The sequence below is a fragment of the Dipodomys spectabilis genome, unplaced genomic scaffold, assembly GCF_019054845.1.
Source record: "Dipodomys spectabilis isolate Male_0828 unplaced genomic scaffold, ASM1905484v1 ptg000052l, whole genome shotgun sequence".
In the NCBI taxonomy this organism is placed as follows: domain Eukaryota; kingdom Metazoa; phylum Chordata; class Mammalia; order Rodentia; family Heteromyidae; genus Dipodomys; species Dipodomys spectabilis.
The window spans coordinates 3,354,979-3,371,546 of NW_024870729.1; the positions used below are offsets into that span (position 1 = coordinate 3,354,979).

Below are 16,568 nucleotides of genomic sequence, written 5' to 3' on the forward strand. Positions count from 1 at the left end.
ACAATGACACCACCACCACCATTACACACACACACACACACACACACACACACACACACAGGGCCAGCCAGGTGCCAGGGCTTACGCCTATAATCCTAGCTACTCAGAAGTCTGAGACCTAGCCAGCCCTAGTAGGAAAGTCCCCATGAGACTCTTATCTCCAATTAACTACCAAAAACTCAGAAGTGGAGTTGTGGCTCAAGCACTAGAGGGCTAGCCTTGAGGAAAAAAAGCACACAGTATTGTGCCCAGGTCTTGAGTTCAAGCTCCAGGGCACACAGACACAGACACACACACACACAAGCAGTATTGGAGATGTGGGCCGGCTAACCAAACTAGTGGCCCACAGTTCAAACCCAAGAAACCAGCAGGAAAGGGGATTACATGTATTTGCCTTTTTCTCTTGGTACTGCTGCGGATACAGTGAATCGCTGTGGATTTATTCTTTAATAAACATCAAAGGCCCTGTACATGTAGAAAGTATTTATGGGGGAGAAGAGCTGGCTGGATGTTGCCACCACCCTGGGGGAAGAAACATCTTCCTGGTTCACAGCACAGTGTGTGACACAGCCAGCCTGAGGACAGCAGTGGTGTGTGTTGGGAAATGAGTTCTACTTCTCACTGGCAGCTTAAACATTTCTTCCAATGGGACACTCTCCTCCTCTCCCACTCTTCCTCCAAATGGTTTGTAATACTGCTCAGATCTTCATTCCAGAATACAAATATACCTTCCATAATAATCTAAACACAATCTAGATTCAAACTGATGAGAAATTTCACAAAATAGTGAATAAATGAACGTGAATGAATAAACTTGAGCTATGGGCAGTAAGACTTCAATGTGCTCTATATTCAGCTTTTCAGTACTACTTAGTCATTTCATCTCTCCTTTTTGTGTCTAGAAATGAATGTGACAGAGCTCTGGCTGATCAGTGAACTCTGTGATGCCTAAATGAAGAAAGGAAGAAAGGAAAGAAGGAAGAAGGAACAAAGGAAGAACTAGATCATAGCTCAAGTGGTAGAGTATCAACCCAGCGAGCCCAACACCAAAGCCACAGACACAGACATAGATACTATGAGCCACCTTAGGACTGACAACAAGAAGGCCATCACCAGATGTGAGTTGATATCATTGAATCTCCCAAACTATAACTTCCTTCCTTTCATTCTACCATCCCTTCCTTCCTTCTTTCCTTCCTTCCTTCCTTGTGCTGATTCTTGGGCTTGAACTCAGGGCCTAGGCACTTCCCTGAGTTCCCTTGCTCCACTACTTAAGCCACAGCTTCACTTCGGTATTTTTGTGGTTAACTGGAGGTAAGAGTCTCATGGACATTTCCTGCTTCAGCTGGCTTCAAACTTGATGGTCAGATCTTAACCTCCTGCATAGCTAGGATTATAGGTGTGAGCCACTGACATCCAGCGCCTCTGTTGTGTGTGTGTGTGTGTGTGTGTGTGTGTGTGTGTGTGTTTGTGTATGTTTTAGTTTGTTTTTTAGTTATTTGTGCTTGGCCTTGGACCTGATCCTCTCATTTATACTAAGTATTTGGAACCACAGACATGCATTACCATGCTGTTATTTTGTTGAGATAGAGTCTTGTTAACTTTTTGTCATGACTAGTTTTGATCTGGGATCCTTCTAATCTCTATCTCCCAAGTAATTATAATTATAGACATGAGTCTCTGTGCCTGGGTCTATATCTTATTAGTACTACTACCACTACTACTACTACATTTTGCCAGTTGTGGGGCTTGAACTCAGCGCCTGGCAACTGTCCCTGAACTCTTTCTCTCAAGGCTAGCACTCTACCACTTTGAGCCACAGCACTACTTCTGGTTTTCTGGTGGTTAATTGGAGAAAAGTCTCACAAACTTTCCTGCCTGAGCTGGCTTTGAACCACGATTCTTAGATGTCAGCCTTCTGAGTAGCTAGGATTACAGGCATGAGCCACCGGTGCTGGGTTCTACTGTTGTCTTTAAATAGTCATGCAAAGGAATTTCAGTAAGTCAGATTATGAGTACAATGCATTTTAGTCAGTGCCACCTGAAGTCATGCAATCTGCACTTATCTTTGGTGGGTTGCCTGGTATCTTTATGCACCTGGGAAAACAGGGTGGGGGACAATCCTTTGTATTCCACCTTTGGATACACAGGAAGAATGGTCCTGGGGGAAGAGGCAAGTCCTTCATATAGGGTCTTTGGATACATAAAAAGAATGTGCCTAGAGGGAAACAACATAGAATTATGAGAACAAAGCAGGTTTCCATCACCACCCTTTTCATCATTCTCCCTTATCTTTCCCAATCTTTTGCTTTGTATAAAGCAAGGATTCTGGGGGTTCTCCCCTAATAGCTTTTCTAAACCCAATCCTTTCCAAAGGTCCAACTCCCACGCTCCATAATCAAATTCAGTTTCCATGTTTATAAAATTAACATATAACTTTGAGAAATGCACTTCTGTATGAGTGGGGCTGAATGGACCATAACAAGTGGGCTACTTGTAAGTTTTCATTGGCTCAAGGGCAGGAAAGGAGACCTGATATCAACCCGGACAGGGTTGATACAGGCCTAAGCCCCCAGCACTTGACCAAAATGTTCATTTTTCCCCCCCAGTCCTGAGGCTTGACATCAGGGCCTGGGCACTGTCCTGAGCTTCCCTGTGCTCAAGGGTATCACACTGCCACTTGAGCCACAGTGCCACTTTTGGCTTTTCGTTGTTGTTGTTGTTATGTGGTACTAAGGAATCAAACCCTTTTCTAGCTTTTATGCATGCTAGAAAAGCACTCTACCACTAAGCCACATTCCCAGCTCCCAAAACGATCATTTTTGTGTAAAGGTTGTGAAGTCTAAAGTTTTAATCACATTTTATTTCAAGAAGTTACATTCTGACTGCGTGTGCAGAATAAGAGGGTTTGGTATTACTAGAGACAATAAAGATATCTCCTAAGAATAGCAAGAAGTCAGATGTGGTGGTACCCGTCTGTAATCCTAGCCTTCAGGATGCAGGAGAGGAGCACTAGTTGCAGGCTAGGCTGATACAGGAAGAAGGCTCTGTCTTACTAAAATAGAATGAATGAATGAATGAATGAATGAATGGAGAATGGGTACACAAAGAAAGAAGGTCGGGAGACAAGCGTGGGTCAGGAGTTAGAAGTCGGAGGGGACCGTGTGGATAGGCAACTTTGGGGGTGATCCGCCTCAAACGGTGGCAGATGTTGGCGGGAAGACGAAGGACGTCTACACCCAGCCCCTGGGTTTGATCAGCGAGACGAAAGAGACCCAGGTGGCCGGTGGCGGCCGCCGCCGTTCTCCGGAGGGCCAGGCCCAGGGCGAGCTCGGCCCGCGCAGGGTCTCGGGCGACTCGATGACTCGAGTCTCGCTCTTTGGGGCTGCCTGGCCTCGGCGGGCGGGGCGGCCGGTATTAGCCGTGACGTCACTCTGAAACCTGGGGTGGGGGGCGGGAGAAATAGCGCCGGACTCCTCCCGGGCCAACCAGGCTCCCGCGGCGCGCGCTCCCCTCCGCTAGAGCGCGCAAGGCGCGGGTGGGCCGGGACGCAGGAGCACGTCGGGCGGCGTAGACAAAGGCGGGTGCGCGCACGTCCTTACGCACGCCTGGGCCGGCGCGGCGGGCAGGGCTGGGCCGGACGGGAGGAACCGTCGCAGAGGACGTGGAAGCCGGAGCCTCGCGGCTGGTGAGTAGCGACGGGCTGATCCCCATGGAGAGGTTCGGGACCGGGATACGGCGCCCTGCGTCTGTCCGTAGCCCTCACGCCTCGCCCCGCCCCGCGACGGGAGGCTCCATCCCGGCCGGGTGGGGCTCCGGGTCCCCCCCGCCCCCCGCCGCCGCGGCGCAGCCTCCGCGCCTCCCTCCGCCCTCGCCTCTCCCCTCCATCGCTTCGTCCTCGGTGGGCCTGCGGCGCACCGGCCTCCCGCCCGGGATCCGCGGTCACGCAGCCCGCCCTCCCCCGGGATGCGGGTCGTGGGCGGTGAGGGCTCCGCGGCACCGGGTCACGCGGAGATGCCTGCATCTGTGATTGCCGCCCCCGGAACGCCCTTCCTCCCGATCCGTGCTCCTCCGCGTGAAGGTGCCTAGTTCCCCTCTCCCCGGACTCCTGCCTTCCCGCCCCCGCCGCCCCCCCCCAGCCTCCCCACCGGGGGCGCGCGCCCCATTCCCCGCTCTCCGTCTCAACGCGGAGCTTTAACTTTGGCAGTCCGCAAAAGTTCGGGAAAATCCGTTCACGACCCACAGACGTTAGGTTTCAGCTCGCCGCTGCCGTCCCTTCTGCCCTGAGCGTGGGTAGCTCGGAGCCTTCAAATCATTGACGGAGTTTGTTTCTGGTTTCTGCTTTTTTTTTTTTTTTTTTTTGCTTTTTTTCCTTTTTAACCTGACTTTGGCTGAACTAAGCAGAAGACGTCTGCTTAGTGTCCTGTCTTGGAGAGTCTGTCCTCAACCCAGGGGAAATAGTACGGGAAATACTAAAGTCAGAAAGCGTATGGACGGGAATCCTGTAATCTTGCCTGCCAGAAGTGTTCTTTAGTTTTCTTTTCGCTTCGTGTTTGGGAGCATTTCAGAGTCACACAGAAGTTATAATAGTGAGGCAGCCACACTCACCTCAAACTTCACCAACTCATGTATGGGACCATCCTGTCCCCTCTTCATGACGATCAATTCCCTCCTTTGGCATGTCTCAGGGGACATTTTTATTTTTGGTTTTTTGTGCTGAGGATCAAATCTAGGGTTTCATGCATGCCAGGCATACACTGTGCCACTGAGCTATACCACCAGCACAACCCTCTTAGAAACTCTTATGTAGCTCTCAATCTTTCTTTGGTCTTATTCTCTATCTGGTATCCTATTTTAAAGATCAGGGTTTTTCTATGTCTATTGAAAATGGTAGTTAGAACTTCTCATTTGTCCCAAATTAATTGATTGATTAGTTGATTATTTCTGTAGTACTTAGCTTTGAACTCAGCTCCTCACATGTGTTAGGCGGGGGCTGTACCACTTAAGCTGCTCTGCCAGCCAGCCCATTTTGGGTTGGTTACTAGTGAGATAGGGTCTCGCTTTATGCCTTGGCCAGCTTGGGCTAAATTTTCCCATTTGTTCTTTCTCTCTGTCTCTGGTATAACATGTACCGCTGCACCCAGCCATTAAGTAAGATGGAGACTTACAAAGTTTTTCTGCCTGGGCCGGCATTTAACTTCAGTCCTCCTGATCACCTGATCACCTGATCACAAGCTTGAGCCATTGCACCTGGCCCAAATTTATTTCACTATTTTGTAATTTGTTAGAAAAGTATACTTATCCATTCCAAATCTTTATGGCCCCCTACACATTTCCTTCCTAAAGGAAAGAACCTAAGGCCAGCATTGTGGCAGAGAGATTTTCAGTGTCACTTCAGTATCTGGTACCTGTGGGTCTGGACAAGTCACTAAGCTTCTCTATACCCTGAATTCAGGTTCGAAAAAAGACAGAGAACAATATGACCTGGAAGTTAATCACTCAGATCAGAATTTTTAACATGATTTTTGGCAGCGTGATCATTAGAGTCCCTTTTTGGTCTTTTTAACAATAGTAGACTGGGTTCCAATAAAAGTACATTATGACTTTATATGATACTAAGATATTTTTGAATCTGAATTTCATCCTGAGGTTCTGGATGGTTCTTCATTGGCCAAAATATTGTGGGACTTGTTTTCATTTGTGCCTCCATTTTGCTCCCCTTCATATGAGGTGACTCTTCTCCAAGGAGTTCTGTGAACAAGCAAAAGTTCGTGTGTGTGTGTGTGTGTGTGTGTGTGTGTGTGTATTTGAGTTTGCATATGTTAAGGTAAATTTACTTTCAGGATGGATGCTTTTGCAAATTTATAACCAGTGCAAACAAAGTTTGTGGACATACCATTAATACTCTCATTAGCTGTAGAGATGCAGATAGTGTTTTGGTGTGGGACTAGATGTCAGCATTCTAGCCTAACCTGTTTAGTACTTCCCACTCAAGAAAATCTCTTGCTTTCTGGAAATGAAGAAGACTGGTGAAGTGTGGACTGCAGGATCTCAGATAACTAAAACTTGGTTCTGGCAGACCTTTTATCTCTTAACTCTGTCATTATGCTCATGGGAAGGACTTGATGGAAAATGCTCCATTCCATGTGTCATTAAGTTACATAATAGTGCCTCAGTAGTATGAGTAATGCTTTACAAAGCATGAGAATGGAATTGGAGAGCTTGTAGGAATGTTCTAAGTGCATGGAGTCTCCCCCTCCCCCCTTTTTTTTTCCTCTTGTGGTGCTAGGGTTGAAATCAGGGCCTTGTGCTTGCTAGGCAGACAATTCTACCACTAAAGCCATATCCCCAGCCCTTTTAGCTTTAGTTATTTTTGAGGTCAGCTCCTGCCTGTTTCCCTCTAGGCCAGCCTGAATCTTGATCATCTCATTCACACCTCACACATAGCTGGGAGCACCAACTGTACCACTGTGTCTATTAATTTCTTACTAATTTCTTCTATGGCTGGCTTCAAACCTTGATCTTGCCTATGTCCTCTCTGAATAATTAGGACGACAGGATTGAGCTGTTGTGCTGGCCCAAAATGAAGACATTGGTGAACTAAACTAAACTAACTTTAAAATTTTTTATTTATTTTAGTTTTTATTATTGGTGTGGGACTTGAACTCAGGGCCTAGGCACTGGCACTGAGGTCTTTTGCTCAAGGCTAATGCTCTTACCACTTTTTGAGCCCCAACTCCATTTCTATTTTTTCTGGTGGTTAATTGGAGATAAGAGTCTCACAGACTTTCCTGTCTTTGAACCATGATCCTCAGATCTCAGCCTCCTAAGTAGCTAGGATTACAAACATGAACCAGCAGCACCCAGCTAACATTTTTATTTTTGATGGTACTAGAATTTGAATTTAGGGCTTCCCACTATTGGGTAAGTACGTTGTTACTTGAGCCAAGTCTCCAGCTTTCCAACTGTTCTTCTTCTTCTTTTTTTTTTTTTGGTCAGTCATGGGGCTTGAACTCTGGGCCTGGGTGCTGTCCCTGAGCTTGTCAGTTCAAAGCTAGCTCTCTACCACTTGAGCCACAGCGCCACTTCTGGTTTTCTGATGGTTTATTGGAGATAAGAGGCTTTTTCTGGCTGGGCTGGTTTTGAACCACACTTCTTAAATCTCAGCCTCCTGAGTAGCTAGGATTACAGGTATGAGCCACCAGCGCCCGGCTTCCAGCTGTTCTTTTTTTAAATTTATTTTTATTTTTTTTTATTGTGAAAATACTGTACAGAGGGGTTACAATTACATGGGCAAGATAATGAGTACATTTCTTATCAAGCATTGTAGCCTCCTCCTTTGTTTCCCCTTCCCATCCCTTCCCATCCTCCCCCCCCACCCCCCACCCCTTCCCGCCCCCCCTCCCCACCAAAGTTGTAAAGTTCGTTTTCGACATAACGACTTGTACATCTCATTGTAGCAACGGGTCCACCTGTATCCCTATTTAAACAATTTGTTTTTCCCCTTCCCCTCCCCAAATTATACTGACATGAAATACAGTGAAAGCAGGGGCTATTCTGTGGGAGAAGGACATACAAAGCAACAAAGAAATAATCTTATAAACGTTTAGAAACAATCGCATGAAAGAAAAAAAAACATTTGAATACATATCTTAGGGTTCATTTCCATAACATCACCTTATCTGACCTTTTCTGCTTGACTCAGACATATACTAGATATTGCAAATAAGGGATTCCAGCTGTTCTTTTTTTTTTTAAAGTATTTTTTTTTTTATTGTAAAGATACTATACAGAGGGTTACAGTTACATGAGTGAGGTAATGAGTACACTTCCTCTTGAACATTGTTACCCCCTCCATTGTTTTCCCCCTACCATCCCCTCCCTCCCTCCCTTCCCCGAGGTTCTTTTTTTTTTTTTATTGTGATTAAGTGATTACATAATTTCCAGAAATGCACAGTATTGTGGAATAATGATGCTCATTTAAAATCACAAGTTCATTCTAACTTTCCTGGAGCAAATTGTCTATCACAGTCTGTAATACATAACGGTGTTCACATGTTATATACCATATATGTGATCAGCAGCATGGGGATATTTAGTAGTGGTTCAACCAGATGAGTGGGAGTTCTTTGTTTCTTAAGTCCTGTTAGTTTTGTCATATCACCTAACATTTTGGATTTAGCATCCACTTATCAGGGAGACCATGTACCGTTTGTCTCTTCGTTCTTGGCTAACCTCGCTCAACATGATTCCTTCTAGCTCCATCCATTTCCCTGCAAATGCCATTATTTTGTCATTTCTAATGGCTGCATAATATTCCATTGTGTATAGATACCACAATTTTTGGATCCATTCATCTGTGGTGGGGCATCTGGGTTGTTTCCATATTCTAGCTATTGCGAACAGTGCTGCAATAAACATGGAGGTGCACGTGTCCTTGTATATTGGTTCCTGTTGTTCAGGGTAGATGCCTAGAAGTGGTATGACTGGGTCGTAAGGGAGGTCAATCTTTAGCTTTCTAAGGACCCTCCAGACTGCTTTCCAAAGTGGTTGTATAAGTGTACATTCCCACCAGCAGTGTAATAGGGTTCCTCTTTCTCCACATCCCCTCCAGCATTTGTCGTTGGCTGATTTGTGGATGTGGGGCATTCTGACTGGGTTAAGGTGGTATCTCAGGGTTGTCTTTATTTGCATTTCCTTCACCACCAGGGATGATGAACATTTCCTCATGTGTTTCTTTGCCATTTTTATTTCTTCATTTGAGAAGTCTCTCTTTAGTTCCCTTGCCCATTTAGTAATTGGTTTGTTAGGTTTGGGAGGGATTAGTTTCTTGAGTTCCCTGTATATACAGGATGTTAACCCCTTGTCTGATATATTGCTGGTAAATATTTTTTCCCAATTAGTTGGTTGTCTTTCTAGCTTAGTTGCGATAGATTTAGCTGTGCAGAAGCTTTTTATTTTAAGGTAGTCCCATTTGTCGAGTCTCTCTCCAACTTGTGACCCTGGGACTCTGTTCAGGAAGTTCCTTCCTGTGCCTATTAGTTCAAGTGTCTCTTCTACTCTGTCCTGCAGTAGTTTCAGAGATTCAGGTTTAATGTTAAGGTCTTTAGGGATTCCAGCTGTTCTTAAAAGCACCTTTCTCCCTTCTAATTTTTCATTCATTCATTTTTTTTTTTTAGAGAGTTTTGTGTTTTTTTTTTTTTTTTTTTGGTTTGGCTTTTGCTTTTTTTGCAGGGAGGCGGGTGGGAAGGGTTGTCAGTCCTGGGGCTTAAACTTAGGACCTGGGTGCTGTCCACAAGCTTTTTTTACCCAAGGGTAGTGCTCAACCACTTGAGCCACAGCTTCGCTTCTGGCTTTTTGGTGGAGATAAAGAGTCTAATGGACTTTCCTGTTCTGACTGGCTTTGAACTGCATCCCTCAGGTCTCTGCCTCCTAAGTAGCTAGGATTATAGGCATGAACCATGGGCACCTGGCTAGAGTCAAGGTTTTACCACATAGCCCATGCTGGCCTTAAACTCAAGATCCTCCTGCCTCAGTTTCCTGAGTGCTAGGATTACAGGTGTGTGCTGCAAATGTCTGACTGAGATTTTGAATCAAAAACCATTGACCAAGATACATTGTACTTACCAAGTGACATAGTGTTGAATGAAATTCCTTTTTATAACAACTTTAAGGAAATTACAAAAACAACCCAACAACCTAACAAGGAAAGCTAAATCCAGGAAAGCCACATTACTTATTCATGGTCATGTAGATAGTAACAATTTTGCTTAACTAGTATAAGCTGTCAGTACCAAAATGGAGTCACTTGGGTTAGATCTTAGCAAAGTGGAATTGGGAGGCCATAAAGAAGGGGCTGACATGCATACAACAAGCCTATGGTAAAACTACCACAAACAAGCCGGGCACCAGTGGCTCACGCCTGTAATCCTAGCTACTCAGGAGGCTGAGATCTGAGGATTGTGGTTCAAAGCCAGCCTGGGCATGAAAGTCCGTGAGACTCTTATCTCCAATAAACCACCAGAAAACTAGAAGTGGCACTGTGGCTCAAGTGGTAGTGCTAGCCTTGAGCTGAAGAGCTGAGGGACAGCACCCAGGCCCAGAGTTCAAGCCCCACGACCGATTTAAAAAAATTACTATTAAATACTAGAAATATATGTGTAGTTTCAAATTTTCTAGTTGATGTTTTACAAAGAAAAAAGAAGTGATACACTAATTAGATTGATTTCATCACTTCAGTGCCAGAGTACCACATTGAACCTCACATATACAATTTTTATCAACTAAAATACTTAAATTTTATGTATCTATACATTTTTGTATACATATATGTGATTTTATATGTGTATATATTATATATGTATACATATATAATATATCCATATACTTTTTGTGGCCGTACTAGGATTTGAAATCATGATTGCTAGCCAGGTGCTATACCACTTGAACCATGCCCTTTGGTACTTGGTTTTTCAAATAAGATTTACATTTTTGCCCAGAGCTAACCTCAGCTTGCAGTCAGTCCTCTTGCCTCCTGTACCTCTTGTGTAGCTAGGATTATATTTATGTGCTATCACACATCCTTGTTCATTGAGATGGGATTGAAATAATTTTTTCCTGGGCTTCCCTTGACCCTCTATCCCCTCAATCTCTACCTCTTGAATAGCTGATATAGTTGTGAACCACTGAGCCCAACCAAACTTAAATTTGTGGTTTGGGGACTTTTGTTTTTCAGTGCTGGAGATGGAACTCAGGGCCTTGTGTATGCTAGACAAGTGCTGTACATTCCTTATCTTTATTTTTTTAAACTAATATATTCCATCCTTCAACAATATGTTAGAAAATAGTTAGGCTTCCATGTTAATGCAGTCATATGCTCTAGAACAGAATGGTGTGAGTATTGGGTGGGTTTTTTTTTTCTTTCTTTTCCTTTCCTTCCCCACTCCCCCAGTCCGGGGGCTTGAACTCAGAACCTGGGTGTTATCCTTGAGTGTCTTTTCTTCAAGGCTAGCACTCTCATATTTGAGCCACATCTCTACTCCTAGTAGTTTTGGTACTTTATTAGAGATAGGAGTCTTGCGGACTTTCCTGTCTGGAATGGCTTTGAACTGCAATCCTCAGATCTCAGCTTCCTGAATAGCTAGGATTACAGGCATAGCCACCAGTACCTGGCTGTTTGTGTTGTTGTTTTGTTTTGTTTTTGTCCTAGACCAGGACTTAAATTTGGTACCTGACACTTTTGCTCATTGGCTAGCGCTCTACCAACTGAGCCATACCTCCAACTTTTTTTTTTTTTTTTTCTCTTCAGTACTGGGGGCTTGACCTCTGGTCTTCATGCTCAACTTTCTTGCTTACAGCTAGTGCTCGGAGCCACATCCTCCAGCCCAGCTTTTTACTGGTTACATGGAGAAAGAGTCTTATAGACTTTTGTGTCCTGTCTGGCTTTGAACCTCTATCCTCAGTGGCCCTCAATGGGCCACTGGTCCCTGGCTGCTCTTTTTGGTTTGTTTTTTGTTTTTGTTTGTTTTTTTTTTTTTTTTTTTTGGTCAGTCATAGACCTGAACTCTGGGCCTAGGTGCTGTCCCTCAGCTCTTCAGCTGTAGACTAGCGCTCTACTACTTGAGCCTCAGCCCCACTTCCAGCTTTTTCTGCTTATGTGGTGCTGAGGAATTGAACCCAGGGCCTCATGCATGCAAGGCAAGCACTCTACCACTGAGCCACCTTCCCAGTCCCCTGTTTTTCTTTTTAACATTCTCTCTCTCTCTTCCCCCTCTCCCCCCTCTCTCTTTTGTCAGTCTTGGGGATTGAACTCTGGGACTGGGTGCTGTCCCTGAGCTCTTCAGCTCAAGGCAAGCACTCTACCACTTGAGCTACAGCACCACTTCCCAATTTTTGGTGGTTTATTGGAGATAAGAGTCTCATGGACTTTCCTACTCAGGCTGGCTTTCACCTGTGATTCTCAGATTTCCGCCTCCTGGTTAGCTAGGATTACAGACATGAGCCACAGGCACTGGGCTAACGTTCTCATTTTGCCAGGGGTTTGACACGAGGTGGCCACAGGTCAGGGAACCAAACACATAACACAAAGGCTGTGGAAGTGAATGAAGGCAGCCTGCCTTATTTTTCATATTCTTAAGACAGAGTCTCCTTGTGTTGGCCAAGCTGGGCTAGAACTCAAGATCTTCCTACTTCATCGTACTAAGTGCTAGAATTGTTGTGTATCACCATACCTGATCTAAAAAATTTTTTTAGGAAATGGGCTGGGAAGGTGGCTCAGTGGTAGAGTGCTTGCATTGCAAGCCAGAGGCCCTGGGTTCGATTCCTCAGCACCACATAAGCAAAAAGCCGGAAGTGGCACTGTGGCTCAGTGGTAGAGCGCTAGCCTTGAGCTGAAGAGCTGAGGGACAACGCCCAGGCCTAGAGTTCAGGCCTCACGACCAGACCCCAAAAAAAAAAATTTTTTTTTAGGTAAAAGAAATGGGTGAGAATGATTTTGTTAATTTATTTTAACTGAATTTATCACTTCAATATGTAATCTTTTTTTTCACTCAGTACTGGTAATTAAACCTAGACCTAGTGCATGCTAAGTAAGTGCTCTACCACTGGAGCCCTATATTCCTGTCTCCTGCCCTTTTGTTTGTATTGTAAGTTTTCTTTTGGCTTTGTTTTTTGTTTTATACTGGGGCTTGAACTTAGGGCCTGGGTGCCCTAAGATCTTTTTTGTTTAAGTACTCTACCACTTGACCAAAGCTCCACTTCCAGCTTTTTGGTGGTTAATTGGAGATAAAGTCTAAGGACTTTGCTGCCTGGTCTATCCCTGAACCAAGATGATCTGAGTTTTCTGAGTAGCTAGGATTATAGGCAAGAGCCATTGGTAACTGACTTGTTTGTATTGTTTTTGTTTGGCTTTTGGTGCTGGTTCTGGAGCTTGAACTCAGGGCCTGGGTGCTGTTTCTGATCTTTTTTTTTGTTCAAGGTTAGTGCTCTACCACTTGAGCCATACTCCACTTCTGGCTGGCATGCGTGCGTGCGTGCATGTGTGTGTGTGTGTGTGTTTAATTTGTGTGTGTGTTTAAAGTCTCAGGCAGGAGACTTTCCTGCCTGAGCTGGCTCAAACATGATCCTCAGATCTCAGGCTCCTTAGTAGCTAGGATTACAGGTGTGAGCCAGCAGGGACTAGCTGTACTGCTTTTGAAACAAGGTTTTGTGGTTAAGTTTGCCTAGGCTGGTGGCTTCCAACTCATGATTTTCTGCCTCCCAGGAGCTGGAATTACAGGTGAGCATCATCATGCCTACTTTATGATAAAAATGATCAATGAGATGATTTACATGAAGTTTTTCAAACTGTCATTGAATGCCACAATATATTTTATATGTTAGTATGTTTCCAATGTCCCAGTGTCAAGGTGTTGGGGGCTGCTCTGTTGGGCTACATGGCTTAGAGTCAGCAGAACATAGAGATGAAGAAGTGTTTTACTTTGCTTAGTAACTTCAGTTCTGAGGTTAGGCTTTGTAGTTGTGGTCATTGTTTTGTTTGTTTACTCTGGTATTTTAGTGATTTTCTTTGCACAACTAGGATTATTTTGAGTTTATAGAGACCAAAAAATCTGATGTCATACTTTTTTTTTTTTTTTTTGCCTGCCATGGTGTTTGAACTCAGGGCCTGGGCACTGTCTCTGAGCTTCTTTGGCTCAAGGCTAGTGCTCTACCACTTGAGCCACAGTGTCACTTCAGGCTTTTTTTTTCTGTATTTGTGGTTCTGAGGAATTGAACCTGGGGCTTCATGCATGCTAGGCAAGCATTCTACCACTGAGCCACATTCCCAGCCCTGATGCCATACACTTTGTGCCTTTGTGATGAAACATTCATTGATCTGTCTCTATGGAATGATGGTTTTATTGTTTCTTTCAGCTCTTTTGATCATTTTAAAGTGCATAGTTCATTAGTAATTCTTTACTGTTTTAAATAAGACCTGAACCAAAGGGTAAAAACTTAAAAAAAAAGGAACAGCATGGTGTCAGTGGGTCACAGCTATAATCCTAACTATTCAAGTGGCAAGAATTAGAGAATCAAAGATCTGGGCCAGCCCAGGCAGAAAAATCGAAGAGACTCCATCCCCAACAAGTGAGGCACAAGTAATAGTAAAACTGCCAGGCAAGCAAGTTGAGCAAACTCAAGGCTCTGAGTTCAAATTGTGGTACAGAGGCTGCACTGGTCAGTAACAGATTCAAAATATAAATAGCATAATAAATAGACAAATAAATAACAAGCAAAAAAAGATTTGGACACTTTACTAAAGAAGGCGTGTAGATGACAAGCATGAAAAGATGCTTGGTATCTTTCTCATTAGGGAAATGCAAGTCAGAATTATTAGATACTATTTCACATCTACAGTCTTATCAGATGTTGAAGAGGATTAGAGAAAATGGAACTTCATGTACTACTGGAATACAAAATGGTAGGGCTGGGAAGGTGGCTCAGTGGTAGAGTGCTTGCCTTGCATGCATGAGGCCCTGGGTTCGATTCCTCAGCATCACATAAGCAAAAAAGAAAAAAAAAACCGGAAGTGGCACTGTGGCTCAAGGGTAGAGCCCTAGCCTTGAGCTGAAGAGCTGAAGGACAGCACCCAGGCCCAGAGTTGAGGCCCCACGACCGGACCAAAGAACAAAATGGTATAAACAACAGGACGAAAGGTGACTCATGCCCATAATCCTAGGTACTTGAGAGGTAGAGATTATGAGGATCACAGTTCAAGGCCAGCCCCTAAGATCCTATCTTACCCAATGAAAAGATAGGGAGAATGGCACGTGTCTGTCATCCCAGCTACTCAGAAAGGGTATGAATGCAAGACCATATTCCAAAAATAAATAGAGCGAAAAGGAGAACAAATGGTAGAGCTTGGACAAGGCTCAGCTTTTAAACTTATTTATTGCCCCTCATCTCTCCCCCATCTCTCCTTATTTAAAAGAGAGTTATTCAGGCTAGATGCTGGTAGCTCACACCTATAATCCTAGCTACTCAGGAGTCTGAAATCTGAGGATCGTGGCTCAAAGGCAGATGAGGCAGGAAAGTCCAGGAGACCCTTATCTCCAATTAATCACCAAGAAAGCTGGAAGTGAGGCTGTGGCTCAAGGGGTAGAGTGCTAGCCTTGAGCAAAAAGCTCAGGGACAGCACATAGGCCCTGAGTCCAAGCCCCAGGATCAGCACACACAAACTTTGGTTCATCAAAATTTGGACTTGTACCTGCCTTAGAATTAGTTACTCCTCTCTTCAGTGCTGCTTATCTAAATGAAAGGATGTATCCATAAACAGTTGTGGATAGTAGCTTTCTTTGTAATAGTCCCAAACTGGAACAACTTAACTACTCATTAATAAGTGAGTACATAAACAGTTTGCTGTTTGTCTAAGGAAATACTACTCAGCAACAAAAAGGAATGAAATACTAATAGATGCAGCAGCTTGAATGATTCTCAAAATTACACTGAGAAAATAAACCAGACAGGAAGTTGAGCTTTTTTCTTTTTTAAGAAAAAGCGGGGGTGGGGGGGGTGGGGGGGGGGGGAGTGTGATGGGAAGGGATAGGAAGGGGAAACAAAGGGGGAGGCAACAATGCTTGATAAGAAATGTACTCATTGGGGCTGGGAAGGTGGCTCAGTGGTAGAGTGCTTGCCTTGCATTCATGAGGCCCTGGGTTCAATTCCTTAGCACTACATAAACAAAAAGAAAAAAGCCAGAAGTGGCGCTGTGGCTCAAGTGGTAGAGCGCTAGCCTTGAGCTGAATTGCTGAGGGACAGCACCCAGGCCCAGAGTTCAGGCCCCACGATCGGACCCCCCCAAAAAAAAAAGAAATGTACTCATTATCTTGCCCATGTAAGTGTAACTCCTCTGGTATTTTCACAATAATAATAATAAAAGAAAAAAACCAGTACATTCCTTCTAATTGCATGTATAATACTCAAATATAAAAGCACTTATTTCCAAATGGAACTCTCAGAGCAGTATTGAGATTGGTAATGAAATAAATACTTTGTGTCTTAGAGCCCCCCAAACCCAATTTTCTATTTTAGTTTTTCTTAACGTGGGGATGGGCTTGGAATCTTTTTTTATGGGAATAGGCGAGTGTTCTAATGAGTTGTAACTCAGTTGTAACCCCTGCTTCTGTTTCTTTGAGATAGAAACTCACTAGGATGGTCTCAAACTTGAGGATCTGCTTGCGTCCTGTAATCCTGTGGATTACAGATATGCACCACCATGCCTGGTACAAATTGCCTTTCTTACATTGATGGTGTTAAATACCAGAATGTTTTGTGTCTTTGTTACCAATCCAGCTTCCAGATACTGTTAAAATTGTTTGGCGTGAACATATTGTACTGTGTTAATTTATCCGGGACTAATTTAAGTTGCATCAGACTGACCAAATTCTGTTATCTAGTGAATTGTGGCATCTTTGGCCTGTTGTATCCAGGCTCTTCTTGAGTGCTTTGTTTTTTGCAGGATTGATGTTATCTGTGTGTATATTCTGGAACTTCAGGTTCACTTTATCCTAGTAGCCAAGTGCTACTCTGTC

At 44.1% G+C, this 16,568-nt stretch overlaps 1 protein-coding gene across 1 annotated transcript in view; it reads left to right on the top strand.

Annotated features, from left to right (window-relative positions):
* Positions 1–3,574: 3,574 nt before the first annotated feature.
* Positions 3,575–16,568, top strand: part of Gpat4 (glycerol-3-phosphate acyltransferase 4) — a 42,541-nt gene continuing 29,547 nt past the window's right edge. Inside the window, exon 1 of the mRNA XM_042679433.1 lies at positions 3,575–3,688. The gene's annotated coding sequence lies outside the window, so the exon portion shown is untranslated. The remainder of the gene's footprint in view (positions 3,689–16,568) is intronic.